Raw genomic sequence first — 16,075 nt, 5'->3', positions numbered from 1 at the left:
TGCCTGTTTTTAATACACATGTACTGAATGGGCATGTTACACAATTACGGACAACATTGTGCATGATACGCCATTACAGACTACAACTGTATGAATCATCAGTACAGACTGTGCCTGTTTGAAATACACCACATGTACTGAATGTTCATGTTACACAAATATAGATAACATTGTGCATGATACGCCATTACAGACTACAACTGTATGAATCATCAGTACAGACTGTGCCTGTTTGAAATACACAAATACTGAAAAGGTCATGTTAAACAAGTACAGATAACATTGTGCATGATACGCCATTACAGACTACAACTGTATGAATAATCAGTACAGACTGTGCCTGTTCGAAATACACATGTACTGAATGGTCATGTTAAACAAGTACGGGCAACATTGTGCATGATACGCCATTACAGACTACAACTGTATGAATCATCAGTACAGACTGTGCCTGTTTGAAATACACCACATGTACTGAATGTTCTTGTTACACAAGTATAGATAACATTGTGCATGATGCGCCATTATAGACTACAACTGTATGAATAATCAGTACAGACTGTGCTTATTTGAAATACACATGTACTGAATGGGCATGTTACACAAGTACAAATAACATTGTGCATGATACGCCATTACAGACTACAACTGTATGAATCATCAGTACAGACTATGCCTGTTTTTAATACACAAGTTCTGAATGGTCATGTTACACAAGTACGGACAACATTGTGCATGATATGCCATTACAGACTACAACTGTATGAATCATCAGTACAGACTGTGCCTGTTTGAAATACACATGTACTGAATGGGCATGTTACACAATTACGGACAACATTGTGCATGATACGCCATTACAGACTACAACTGTATGAATCATCAGTACAGACTGTGCCTGTTTGAAATACACAAATACTGAATGGTCATGTTACACAAGTACAGATAACATTGTGCATGATACGCCATTACAGACTACAACTGTATGAATCATCAGTACAGACTGTGCCTGTTTGAAATACACATGTACTGATTGGTCATGTTACACAAGTACAGATAACATTGTGCATGATACGCCAATACAGACTACAACTGTATGAATCATTAGTACAGACTGTGCCTGTTTTTAATACACAAGTACTGAATGGTCATGTTACACAAGTACGGACAACTTTGTGCACGATACGCCATTACAGACTACAACTGTATGAATAATTAGTACAGACTATGCCGGTTTTTAATACACAAGTACTGAATGGTCATGTTACACAAGTACAAATAACATTGTGCATGATACGCCATTACAGACTACAACTGTATGAATCATCAGTACAGACTGTGCCTGTTTGAAATACACATGTACTGAATGGGCATGTTACACAATTACGGACAACATTGTGCATGATACGCCATTACAGACTACAACTGTATGAATCATCAGTACAGACTATGCCTGTTTTTAATACACAAGTTCTGAATGGTCATGTTACACAAGTACGGACAACATTGTGCATGATATGCCATTACAGACTACAACTGTATGAATCATCAGTACAGACTGTGCCTGTTTGAAATACACATGTACTGAATGGGCATGTTACACAATTACGGACAACATTGTGCATGATACGCCATTACAGACTACAACTGTATGAATCATCAGTACAGACTGTGCCTGTTTTTAATACACATGTACTGAATGGGCATGTTACACAATTACGGACAACATTGTGCATGATACGCCATTACAGACTACAACTGTATGAATCATCAGTACAGACTGTGCCTGTTTGAAATACACCACATGTACTGAATGTTCATGTTACACAAATATAGATAACATTGTGCATGATACGCCATTACAGACTACAACTGTATGAATCATCAGTACAGACTGTGCCTGTTTGAAATACACAAATACTGAAAAGGTCATGTTAAACAAGTACAGATAACATTGTGCATGATACGCCATTACAGACTACAACTGTATGAATAATCAGTACAGACTGTGCCTGTTTGAAATACACATGTACTGAATGGGCATGTTACACAAGTACAAATAACATTGTGCATGATACGCCATTACAGACTACAACTGTATGAATCATCAGTACAGACTATGCCTGTTTTTAATACACAAGTTCTGAATGGTCATGTTACACAAGTACGGACAACATTGTGCATGATATGCCATTACAGACTACAACTGTATGAATCATCAGTACAGACTGTGCCTGTTTGAAATACACATGTACTGAATGGGCATGTTACACAATTACGGACAACATTGTGCATGATACGCCATTACAGACTACAACTGTATGAATCATCAGTACAGACTATGCCTGTTTTTAATACACAAGTTCTGAATGGTCATGTTACACAAGTACGAACAACATTGTGCATGATACACCATTACAGACTACAACTGTATGAATCATCAGTACAGACTGTGCCTGTTTGAAATAAACATGTACTGAATGGGCATGTTACACAATTACGGAAAACATTGTGCATGATACGCCATTACAGACTACAACTGTATGAATCATCAGTACAGACTGTGCCTGTTTTTAATACACATGTACTGAATGGGCATGTTACACAATTACGGACAACATTGTGCATGATACGCCATTACAGACTACAACTGTATGAATCATCTGTACTGACTGCGCCTGTTTGAAATACACATGTACTGAATGGGCATGTTACACAAGTACGGACAACTTTGTGCACGATACGCCATTACAGACTACAACTGTATGACTAATCAGTACAGATTGTGCCTGTTTGTAATACACTACATGTACTGAATGTTCATGTTACACAAATATAGATAACATTGTGCATGACACGCCATTACAGACTACAACTGTATGAATCATCAGTACAGAGTGTGTCTGTTCGAAATATACAAGTACTGAATGGTTATGTTACACAAATACGGATAACATTGTGCATGATATGCCATGACAGACAACAACAGTATGAATCATCAGTACAGACTTTCCTGTTTGAAATGACAAGTACTGATTGGTCATGTTACATAAGTACAGATAAAATTGTGCATGATACGCCATTACAGACAACAACTGTATGAATCATCAGTACAGACTATGCCTGTTTTAATACACAAGTTCTGAATGGTCATGTTACACAAGTACGGACAACATTGTGCATGATATGCCATTACAGACTACAACTGTATGAATCATCAGTACAGACTGTGCTTATTTGAAATACACATGTACTGAATGGGCATGTTACACAAGTACAAATAACATTGTGCATGATACGCCATTACAGACTACAACTGTATGAATCATCAGTACAGACTATGCCTGTTTTTAATACACAAGTTCTGAATGGTCATGTTACACAAGTACGGACAACATTGTGCATGATATGCCATTACAGACTACAACTGTATGAATCATCAGTACAGACTGTGCTTATTTGAAATACACATGTACTGAATGGGCATGTTACACAAGTACAGATAACATTGTGCATGATACGCCATTACAGACAACAACAGTATGAATCATCAGTACAGACTTTCCTGTTTGAAATGACAAGTACTGATTGGTCATGTTACATTAGTACAGATAAAATTGTGCATGATACGCCAATACAAACTACAACTGTATGAATCATCAGTACAGACTGTGCCTGTTTGAAATACACCACATGTACGGAATGTTCATGTTACACAAATATAGATAACATTGTGCATGATGCGCCATTACAGGCTACAACTGTATGAATAATCAGTACAGACTGTGCCTATTTGAAATACACATGTACTGAATGGGCATGTTACACAAGTACAAATAACATTGTGCATGATACGCCATTACAGACTACAACTGTATGAATCATCAGTACAGACTATGCCTGTTTTTAATACACAAGTTCTGAATGGTCATGTTACACAAGTACGGACAACATTGTGCATGATATGCCATTACAGACTACAACTGTATGAATCATCAGTACAGACTGTGCCTGTTTGAAATACACATGTACTGAATGGGCATGTTACACAAGTACGGACAACATTGTGCATGATATGCCATTACAGACTACAACTGTATGAATCATCAGTACAGACTGTGCCTGTTTGAAATACACATGTACTGAATGGGCATGTTACACAATTACGGACAACATTGTGCATGATACGCCATTACAGACTACAACTGTATGAATCATCAGTACAGACTATGCCTGTTTTTAATACACAAGTTCTGAATGGTCATGTTACACAAGTACGGACAACATTGTGCATGATATGCCATTACAGACTACAACTGTATGAATCATCAGTACAGACTGTGCCTGTTTGAAATACACATGTACTGAATGGGCATGTTACACAATTACGGACAACATTGTGCATGATACGCCATTACAGACTACAACTGTATGAATCATCAGTACAGACTGTGCCTGTTTTTAATACACATGTACTGAATGGGCATGTTACACAAGTACAAATAACATTGTGCATGATACGCCATTACAGACTACAACTGTATGAATCATCAGTACAGACTATGCCTGTTTTTAATACACAAGTTCTGAATGGTCATGTTACACAAGTACGGACAACATTGTGCATGATATGCCATTACAGACTACAACTGTATGAATCATCAGTACAGACTGTGCTTATTTGAAATACACATGTACTGAATGGGCATGTTACACAAGTACAGATAACATTGTGCATGATACGCCATTACAGACAACAACAGTATGAATCATCAGTACAGACTTTCCTGTTTGAAATGACAAGTACTGATTGGTCATGTTACATAAGTACAGATAAAATTGTGCATGATACGCCAATACAAACTACAACTGTATGAATCATCAGTACAGACTGTGCCTGTTTGAAATACACCACATGTACTGAATGTTCATGTTACACAAATATAGATAACATTGTGCATGATGCGCCATTACAGGCTACAACTGTATGAATAATCAGTACAGACTGTGCCTATTTGAAATACACATGTACTGAATGGGCATGTTACACAAGTACAAATAACATTGTGCATGATACGCCATTACAGACTACAACTGTATGAATCATCAGTACAGACTATGCCTGTTTTTAATACACAAGTTCTGAATGGTCATGTTACACAAGTACGGACAACATTGTGCATGATATGCCATTACAGACTACAACTGTATGAATCATCAGTACAGACTGTGCCTGTTTGAAATACACATGTACTGAATGGGCATGTTACACAAGTACGGACAACATTGTGCATGATATGCCATTACAGACTACAACTGTATGAATCATCAGTACAGACTGTGCCTGTTTGAAATACACATGTACTGAATGGGCATGTTACACAATTACGGACAACATTGTGCATGATACGCCATTACAGACTACAACTGTATGAATCATCAGTACAGACTATGCCTGTTTTTAATACACAAGTTCTGAATGGTCATGTTACACAAGTACGGACAACATTGTGCATGATATGCCATTACAGACTACAACTGTATGAATCATCAGTACAGACTGTGCCTGTTTGAAATAAACATGTACTGAATGGGCATGTTACACAATTACGGACAACATTGTGCATGATACGCCATTACAGACTACAACTGTATGAATCATCAGTACAGACTGTGCCTGTTTTTAATACACATGTACTGAATGGGCATGTTACACAATTACGGACAACATTGTGCATGATACGCCATTACAGACTACAACTGTATGAATCATCAGTACAGACTGTGCCTGTTTGAAATACACCACATGTACTGAATGTTCATGTTACACAAATATAGATAACATTGTGCATGATACGCCATTACAGACTACAACTGTATGAATCATCAGTACAGACTGTGCCTGTTTGAAATACACAAATACTGAATGGTCATGTTAAACAAGTACAGATAACATTGTGCATGATACGCCATTACAGACTACAACTGTATGAATAATCAGTACAGACTGTGCCTGTTCGAAATACACATGTACTGAATGGTCATGTTACACGAGTACAGATAACATTGTGCATGATACGCCATTACAGACTACAACTGTATGAATCATCAGTACAGACTGTGCCTGTTTGAAATACACCACATGTGCTGAATGTTCATGTTACACAAATATAGATAACATTGTGCATGATACGCCATTACAGACTACAACTGTATGAATCATCAGTACAGACTGTGCCTGTTTTTAATACACATGTACTGAATGGTCATGTTACACAAGTACAAATAACATTGTGCATGATACGCCATTACAGACTACAACTGTATGAATCATCAGTACAGACTTTCCTGTTTGAAATACACATGTACTGATTGGTCATGTTACACAAGTACAGATAACATTGTGCATGATACGCCATTACAGACTACAACTGTATGAATCATTAGTACAGACTGTGCCTGTTTGAAATACACAAGCACTGAATGTTCATGTTACACAAGTACAGACAACATCGTGCATGATACGCCATTACAGACTACAACTGTATGAATCATCAGTACAGACTATGCCTGTTTTAATACACAAGTTCTGAATGGTCATGTTACACAAGTACGGACAACATTGTGCATGATATGCCATTACAGACTACAACTGTATGAATCATCAGTACAGACTGTGCTTATTTGAAATACACATGTACTGAATGGGCATGTTACACAAGTACAAATAACATTGTGCATGATACGCCATTACAGACTACAACTGTATGAATCATCAGTACAGACTATGCCTGTTTTTAATACACAAGTTCTGAATGGTCATGTTACACAAGTACGGACAACATTGTGCATGATATGCCATTACAGACTACAACTGTATGAATCATCAGTACAGACTGTGCTTATTTGAAATACACATGTACTGAATGGGCATGTTACACAAGTACAAATAACATTGTGCATGATACGCCATTACAGACTACAACTGTATGAATCATCAGTACAGACTATGCCTGTTTTTAATACACAAGTTCTGAATGGTCATGTTACACAAGTACGGACAACATTGTGCATGATACGCCATTACAGACTACAACTGTATGAATCATCAGTACAGACTATGCCTGTTTTTAATACACAAGTTCTGAATGGTCATGCTACACAAGTACGGACAACATTGTGCATGATACACCATTACAGACTACAACTGTATGAATCATCAGTACAGACTGTGCCTGTTTGAAATACACAAATACTGAATGGTCATGTTACACAAGTACAGATAACATTGTGCATGATACGCCATTACAGACTACAACTGTATGAATCATCAGTACAGACTGTGCCTGTTTGAAATACACATGTACTGATTGGTCATGTTACACAAGTACGGACAACTTTGTGCACGATACGCCATTACAGACTACAACTGTATGAATAATTAGTACAGACTATGCCGGTTTTTAATACACAAGTACTGAATGGTCATGTTACACAAGTACAAATAACATTGTGCATGATACGCCATTACAGACTACAACTGTATGAATCATCAGTACAGACTGTGTCTGTTTGAAATACACATGTACTGAATGGGCATGTTACACAATTACGGACAACATTGTGCATGATACGCCATTACAGACTACAACTGTATGAATCATCAGTACAGACTATGCCTGTTTTTAATACACAAGTTCTGAATGGTCATGTTACACAAGTACGGACAACATTGTGCATGATATGCCATTACAGACTACAACTGTATGAATCATCAGTACAGACTGTGCCTGTTTGAAATACACATGTACTGAATGGGCATGTTACACAATTACGGACAACATTGTGCATGATACGCCATTACAGACTACAACTGTATGAATCATCAGTACAGACTGTGCCTGTTTTTAATACACATGTACTGAATGGGCATGTTACACAATTACGGACAACATTGTGCATGATACGCCATTACAGACTACAACTGTATGAATCATCAGTACAGACTGTGCCTGTTTGAAATACACCACATGTACTGAATGTTCATGTTACACAAATATAGATAACATTGTGCATGATACGCCATTACAGACTACAACTGTATGAATCATCAGTACAGACTGTGCCTGTTTGAAATACACAAATACTGAAAAGGTCATGTTAAACAAGTACAGATAACATTGTGCATGATACGCCATTACAGACTACAACTGTATGAATAATCAGTACAGACTGTGCCTGTTCGAAATACACATGTACTGAATGGTCATGTTAAACAAGTACGGGCAACATTGTGCATGATACGCCATTACAGACTACAACTGTATGAATCATCAGTACAGACTGTGCCTGTTTGAAATACACCACATGTACTGAATGTTCATGTTACACAAATATAGATAACATTGTGCATGATACGCCATTACAGACTACAACTGTATGAATCATCAGTACAGACTGTGCCTGTTTTTAATACACATGTACTGAATGGTCATGTTACACAAGTACAAATAACATTGTGCATGATACGCCATAACAGACTACAACTGTATGAATCATCAGTACAGACTTTCCTGTTTGAAATACACATGTACTGATTGGTCATGTTACACAAGTACAGATAACATTGTGCATGATACGCCATTACAGACTACAACTGTATGAATCATTAGTACAGACTGTGCCTGTTTGAAATACACAAGCACTGAATGTTCATGTTACACAAGTACAGACAACATCGTGCATGATACGCCATTACAGACTACAACTGTATGAATCATCAGTACAGACTATGCCTGTTTTAATACACAAGTTCTGAATGGTCATGTTACACAAGTACGGACAACATTGTGCATGATATGCCATTACAGACTACAACTGTATGAATCATCAGTACAGACTGTGCTTATTTGAAATACACATGTACTGAATGGGCATGTTACACAAGTACAAATAACATTGTGCATGATACGCCATTACAGACTACAACTGTATGAATCATCAGTACAGACTATGCCTGTTTTTAATACACAAGTTCTGAATGGTCATGTTACACAAGTACGGACAACATTGTGCATGATATGCCATTACAGACTACAACTGTATGAATCATCAGTACAGACTGTGCCTGTTTGAAATACACATGTACTGAATGGGCATGTTACACAATCACGGACAACATTGTGCATGATACGCCATTACAGACTACAACTGTATGAATCATCAGTACAGACTATGCCTGTTTTTAATACACAAGTTCTGAATGGTCATGCTACACAAGTACGGACAACATTGTGCATGATACACCATTACAGACTACAACTGTATGAATCATCAGTACACACTGTGCCTGTTTGAAATACACAAATACTGAATGGTCATGTTACACAAGTACAGATAACATTGTGCATGATACGCCATTACAGACTACAACTGTATGAATCATCAGTACAGACTGTGCCTGTTTGAAATACACATGTACTGAATGGTCATGTTACACAAGTACTGACAACTTTGTGCACGATACGCCATTACAGACTACAACTGTATGAATAATTAGTACAGACTATGCCTGTTTTTAATACACAAGTACTGAATGGTCATGTTACACAAGTACAAATAACATTGTGCATGATACGCCATTACAGACTACAACTGTATGAATCATCAGTACAGACTATGCCTGTTTTTAATACACAAGTACTGAATGGTCATGTTACACAAGTACGGGCAACATTGTGCATGATACGCCATTACTGACTACAACTGTATGAATCATCAGTACAGACTGTGCCTGTTTGAAATACACCACATGTACTGAATGTTCATGTTACACAAGTACAAATAACATTGTGCATGATACGCCATTACAGACTACAACTGTATGAACCATCAGTACAGACTATGCCTGTTTTTAATACACAAGTACTGAATGGTCATGTTACACAAGTACGGGCAACATTGTGCATGATACGTCATTACAGACTACAACTGTATGAATCATCAGTACAGACTGTGCCTGTTTTTAATACACAAGTACTGAATGGTCATGTTACACAAGTACGGACAACTTTGTGCACGATACGCCATTACAGACTACAACTGTATGAATAATTAGTACAGACTATTTCTGTTTTTAATACACAAGTACTGAATGGTCATGTTACACAAGTACAAATAACATTGTGCATGATACGCCATTACAGACTACAACTGTATGAATCATCAGTACAGACTGTGCCTGTTTGAAATACACATGTACTGAATGGGCATGTTACACAATTACGGACAACATTGTGCATGATACGCCATTACAGACTACAACTGTATGAATCATCAGTACAGACTATGCCTGTTTTTAATACACAAATACTGAATGGTCATGTTACACAAGTACAGATAACATTGTGCATGATACGCCATTGCAGACTACAACTGTATGAATCATCAGTACAGACTGTGCCTGTTTGAAATACACCACATGTACTGAATGTTCATGTTACACAAATATAGATAACATTGTGCATGATACGCCATTACAGACTACAACTGTATGAATCATCAGTACAGACTGTGCCTGTTTGAAATACACAAATACTGAATGGTCATGTTAAACAAGTACAGATAACATTGTGCATGATACGCCATTACAGACTACAACTGTATGAATAATCAGTACAGACTGTGCCTGTTCGAAATACACATGTACTGAATGGTCATGTTAAACAAGTACGGGCAACATTGTGCATGATACGCCATTACAGACTACAACTGTATGAATCATCAGTACAGACTGTGCCTGTTTGAAATACACCACATGTACTGAATGTTCATGTTACACAAATATAGATAACATTGTGCATGATACGCCATTACAGACTACAACTGTATGAATCATCAGTACAGACTGTGCCTGTTTTTAATACACATGTACTGAATGGTCATGTTACACAAGTACAAATAACATTGTGCATGATACGCCATTACAGACTACAACTGTATGAATCATCAGTACAGACTTTCCTGTTTGAAATACACATGTACTGATTGGTCATGTTACACAAGTACAGATAACATTGTGCGTGATACGCCATTGCAGACTACAACTGTATGAATCATCAGTACAGACTGTGCCTGTTTGAAATACACAAGCACTGAATGTTCATGTTACACAAATACAGACAACATCGTGCATGATACGCCATTACAGACTACAACTGTATGAATCATCAGTACAGACTATGCCTGTTTTAATACACAAGTTCTGAATGGTCATGTTACACAAGTACGGACAACATTGTGCATGATATGCCATTACAGACTACAACTGTATGAATCATCAGTACAGACTGTGCCTGTTTGAAATACACAAGTACTGAATGGTCATGTTACACAAGTACAGACAACATTGTGCATGATACGCCATTACAGACTACAACTGTATGAATCATCAGTGCAGACTATGCCTGTTTTTAATACACAAGTACTGAATGGTCATGTTACACAAGTTCGGGCAACATTGTGCATGATACGCCATTACAGACTACAACTGTATGAATCATCAGTACAGACTGTGCCTGTTTGAAATACACCACATGTACTGAATGTTCTTGTTACACAAGTATAGATAACATTGTGCATGATGCGCCATTACAGACTTCAACTGTATAAATAATCAGTACAGACTGTGCTTATTTGAATTACACATGTACTGAATGGGCATGTTACACAAGTACAAATAACATTGTGCATGATACGCCATTACAGACTACAACTGTATGAATCATCAGTACAGACTATGCCTGTTTTTAATACACAAGTTCTGAATGGTCATGTTACACAAGTACGGACAACATTGTGCATGATATGCCATTACAGACTACAACTGTATGAATCATCAGTACAGACTGTGCCTGTTTGAAATACACATGTACTGAATGGGCATGTTACACAATCACGGACAACATTGTGCATGATACGCCATTACAGACTACAACTGTATGAATCATCAGTACAGACTATGCCTGTTTTTAATACACAAGTTCTGAATGGTCATGTTACACAAGTACGGACAACATTGTGCATGATACACCATTACAGACTACAACTGTATGAATCATCAGTACAGACTGTGCCTGTTTGAAATACACAAATACTGAATGGTCATGTTACACAAGTACAGATAACATTGTGCATGATACGCCATTACAGACTACAACTGTATGAATCATCAGTACAGACTGTGCCTGTTTGAAATACACATGTACTGAAAGGTCATGTTACACAAATACAGATAACATTGTGCATGATACGCCATTACAGACTACAACTGTATGAATCATCAGTACAGACTATGCCTGTTTTTAATACACAATTACTGAATGGTCATGTTACACAAGTACGGGCAACATTGTGCATGATACGCCATTACAGACTACAACTGTATGAATCATCAGTACAGACTGTGCCTGTTTGAAATACACCACATGTACTGAATGTTCATGTTACACAAATATAGATAACATTGTGCATGATACGCCATTACAGACTACAACTGTATGAATCATCAGTACAGACTGTGCCTGTTTGAAATACACAAGTACTGAATGGGCATGTTACACAAGTACAAATAACATTGTGCATGATACGCCATTACAGACTACAACTGTATGAATCATCAGTACAGACTATGCCTGTTTTTAATACACAAGTACTGAATGGTCATGTTACACAAGTACGGGCAACATTGTGCATGATACGCCATTACTGAATACAACTGTATGAATCATCAGTACAGACTGTGCCTGTTTGAAATACACCACATGTACTGAATGTTCATGTTACACAAGTACAAATAACATTGTGCATGATACGCCATTACAGACTACAACTGTATGAACCATCAGTACAGACTATGCCTGTTTTTAATACACAAGTACTGAATGGTCATGTTACACAAGTACGGGCAACATTGTGCATGATACGTCATTACAGACTACAACTGTATGAATCATCAGTACAGACTGTGCCTGTTTTTAATACACAAGTACTGAATGGTCATGTTACACAAGTACAAATAACATTGTGCATGATACGCCATTACAGACTACAACTGTATGAATCATCAGTACAGACTGTGCCTGTTTGAAATACACATGTACTGAATGGGCATGTTACACAATTACGGACAACATTGTGCATGATACGCCATTACAGACTACAACTGTATGAATCATCAGTACAGACTATGCCTGTTTTTAATACACAAGTACTGAATGGTCATGTTACACAAGTACAAATAACATTGTGCATGATACGCCATTACAGACTACAACTGTATGAATCATCAGTACAGACTATGCCTGTTTTTAATACACAAGTACTGAATGGTCATGTTACACAAATACGGATAACATTGTGCATGATATGCCATGACAGACAACAACAGTATGAATCATCAGTACAGACTGTCTTGTTTGAAATACACAAATACTGAATGGTCATGTTACACAAGTATAGATAACATTGTGCATGACACGCCATTACAGACTACAACTGTATGAATAATCAGTACAGACTGTGCCTGTTTGTAATACTCAAGTACTGAATGGTCATGTTACACAAGTACGGACAACTTTGTGCACGATACGCCATTACAGACTACAACTGCATGAATAATCAGTACGATGCGCCATTACAGACTACAACTGTATGAATAATCAGTACAGACTATGCCTGTTTGAAATACACATGTACTGAATGGGCATGTTACACAAGTACAGATAACATTGTGCATGATACGCCATTACAGACTACAACTGTATGAATCATCAGTACTGACTGTGCTTGTTTTTAATACACAAGTACTGAATGGTTATGTTACACAAGCACGGACAACTTTGTGCATGATACGCCATTACAGACTACAACTGTATGAATAATCAGTACAGACTGCGCCTGTTTGTAGTACACCACATGTACTGAATGTTCATGTTACACAAATATAGATGACATTGTTCATGATACGCCATTACAGACTACAACTGTATGAATAATCGGTACAGACTGCGCCTGTTTGAAATACACATGTACTGAATGGGCTTGTTACACAAGTACAGATAACATTGTGCATGGTACGCCATTACAGACTACAACTGTATGAATCATGAGTACAGACTGTGCCTGTTTGAAATACACAAGTACTCAATGGGCTTGTTACACAAGTACAGATAACATTGTGCATGATATGCCATTACAGACTACAACTGTATGAATCATGAGTACAGACTGTGCCTGTTTGAAATACACAAGTACTCAATGGGCTTGTTACACAAGTACAGATAACATTGTGCATGATATGCCATTACAGACTACAACTGTACGAATCATTAGTACAGACTGTGCCTGTTTGAAATACACAAGCACTGAATGTTCATGTTACACAAGTACAGACAACATTGTGCATGATACGCCATTACAGACTACAACTGTATGAATCATCAGTACAGACTATGCCTGTTTTTAATACACAAGTACTGAATGGTCATGTTACACAAGTACGGACAACTTTGTGCACGATACGCCATTACAGACTACAACTGTATGACTAATCAGTACAGACTGTGCCTGTTTGTAATACACCACATGTACTGAATGTTCATGTTACACAAATATAGATAACATTGTGCATGACACGCCATTACAGACTACAACTGTATGAATCATCAGTACAGAGTGTGTCTGTTCGAAATATACAAGTACTGAATGGTTATGTTACACAAATACGGATAACATTGTGCATGATATGCCATGACGGACAACAACAGTGTGAATCATCAGTACAGACTTTCCTGTTTGAAATGCACAAGTACTGATTGGTCATGTTACACAAGCACAGATAAAATTGTGCATGATACGCCAATACAAACTACAACTGTATGAATCATCAGTACAGACTGTGTCTGTTTGTAGTACACCACATGGACTGAATGTTCATGTTACACAAATATAGATGACATTGTGCATGATACGCCATTGCAGACTACAAGTGTATGAATAATCGGTTCAGACTGCGCCTGTTTGAAATACACATGTACTGAATGGGCATGTTACACAAGTATAGATAACATTGTGCATGATACGCCATTACAGACTACAACTGTATGAATCATCAGTACAGACTATGCCTGTTTGAAATACTCAAGTACTGAATGGTCATGTTACACAAGTACAGACAACATCGTGCATGATACGCCATTACAGTCTACAACTGTATGAATCATCAGTACAGACTATGCCTGTTTTTAATACACAAGTTCTGAATGGTCATGTTACACAAGTACGGACAACATTGTGCATGATATGTCATTACAGACTACAACTGTATGAATCATCAGTACAGACTATGCCGGTTTGAAATACACAAGCACTGAATGTTCATGTTACACAAGTACAGACAACATCGTGCATGATACGCCATTACAGTCTACAACTGTATGAATCATCAGTACAGACTATGCCTGTTTTTAATACACAAGTTCTGAATGGTCATGTTACACAAGTACGGACAACATTGTGCATGATATGTCATTACAGACTACAACTGTATGAATCATCAGTACGGACTGTGCCTGTTTGAAATACACAAGTACTGAATGGTCATGTTACACAAGTTCGGGCAACATTGTGCATGATACGCCATTACAGACAACAACAGTATGAATCATCAGTACAGACTGTCTTGTTTGAAATACACAAATACTGAATGGTCATGTTACACAAGTACAGATAACATTGTGCATGATATGCCATTACAGACTACAACTGTATGAATCATCAGTACAGACTATGCCTGTTTTTAATACACAATTACTGAATGGTCATGTTACACAAGTACAGATAACATTGTGCATGATACGCCATTACAGACTACAACTGTATGAATCGTCAGTACAGACTATGCCTGTTTTTAATACACAAGTACTGAATGGTCATGTTACACAAGTACGGGCAACATTGTGCATGATACGCCATTACAGACTACAACTGTATGAATAATCGGTTCAGACTGCGCCTG

Source organism: Saccoglossus kowalevskii, chromosome 16 (assembly GCF_978046115.1).
Source record: "Saccoglossus kowalevskii chromosome 16, keSacKowa6.1, whole genome shotgun sequence".
In the NCBI taxonomy this organism is placed as follows: Eukaryota; Metazoa; Hemichordata; class Enteropneusta; family Harrimaniidae; genus Saccoglossus; species Saccoglossus kowalevskii.
The sequence above is the reverse complement of the archived record's forward strand: the minus strand, read 5'-3'. Positions refer to the sequence as shown.